This window comes from Pundamilia nyererei, unplaced genomic scaffold, assembly GCF_000239375.1.
Source record: "Pundamilia nyererei isolate P.nyererei 1_Seehausen unplaced genomic scaffold, PunNye1.0 scaffold03288, whole genome shotgun sequence".
NCBI lineage: Eukaryota > Metazoa > Chordata > Actinopteri > Cichliformes > Cichlidae > Pundamilia > Pundamilia nyererei.
The window spans coordinates 2,364-3,946 of NW_005190689.1; positions in this window are offsets into that span (position 1 = coordinate 2,364).

Here is a 1,583-nt window from a genome sequence, read left to right on the forward strand (position 1 = left end):
CCAGACGACAAAAGGTACAGTGACTATGTACAGTCTGAAAGTGAAGCACAACATGCAGTTAAAGAAACTGCACAAGAAAACATTGCGAAGTCACAAGACAAGCAAAAGGTTGCATATGCCAAGCGGGCCCTGAAAAAGTACAAAAATGTTGTGTACAATGTAAGGGATCAAATTCTGATTCTAAATATGAGGAAACGTGGGCGAAAAGGAGGAAGACTTGAACCGGATTTTTCAGGTCCCTACACAATTGATGACTTCAGTGGAAAATGTGTTAGACTGAAAAACGCTGAGGGAAATACTTTAAAAAGTCTATACAGTATTGACCACATTAAACCCTATAGAAGAAGCGCTGCAAAATAACAGATCCTCTGTCATTCAGTTTGCACCAAAAATAGCTCAGGTAAAATCAGTCCAAGCACCAGAAGAGCTTGTACCAGTGACCCCCCGGAAACCCAGCGTGCAAGAAAAAGGTGGCATAGCTAAAAATCTCATTCTGACCGGTTGGTCAATTGTTGCCAGTTTGGCTAGTCGAATGGATAGAATGTTTTATTTTTTTCTCCCCTTTTACTAATTTTGACCTGTTGGTCCAATTTTGGCTAATTTCTGATTTACATAAAGCTACTCCCCTCTGGCATGTTTATTTTGTTGGCCCTTTGGCCCTTGTCTGCTTGTGGCCCGTTGACCATTGACCGTGATTTTCAAATGGCAACTGTTATTACTAAAGAAACTTATCATATTTTGTTTTTTAGTGAAGTGGCTTTGGGCTGCAAAAGACACCGGGCGTGTGGAGGCAGTCGTTGGGCCATGCAAATTGTATGACTCTTCTTTTCGCACACTGGAGGACAGTGGGTGGCTTTCTGAAGAGGTAAGTGAAGTAATCATTTTTGGTCCTAGTGGTGGTCTGTAAAAATAATCTTCTTTTAATCCAAACAGGTCACTGATGCATACCTGCACTGCCTCATTAGGAAACAAAAAGGCAAGTTTTTAGGTTGTCAAAATCTCCTCACAATCTGTACTGCTGTTAGACCCTCTTGGAAATGAAGGTTGTTATGAAAGGAAAGTTATGCGTAACTGGAGGTATTCATCATTCATTAATTTTCTGTTTTGGGTTGTTTGGTTTGTGGGGGTTTTTTTCTTTTTATTTAGAGCAAAATGCTGGCTACATTTTAAAAACTTGTTTTATTTTTATTAGGAATTTTCTGAGGATGAAAGGAAAGGAAGAGTCCCGAGTGGATAATGGAGACTCTGCCACACAACAAGCAGATGGACTCCAGCAGTTGTGGAGTTTTAGTGTTGAAGGTATTTAATAAGCAATTGTATTTAATTGTATTTATTGTATTTAACTAGAATTAAGTCAATCAATTGCAATTACTGTAACATATTTTACAGTTTGCCAAACACTACACTGAAAAAAGTGATATTGTCTCCTTTTAAATATAGCATATTATATTTTGGTATATCTTTTCAATTCAAATGAGTAATTCCTGTCTACATATATAATTCGAGTAACTCCAGAATACATTCCCTGCGTTTTAATCCAATTAATTTTAGTTAATTAAATGTAGCTCAAAATACTTAAGTAT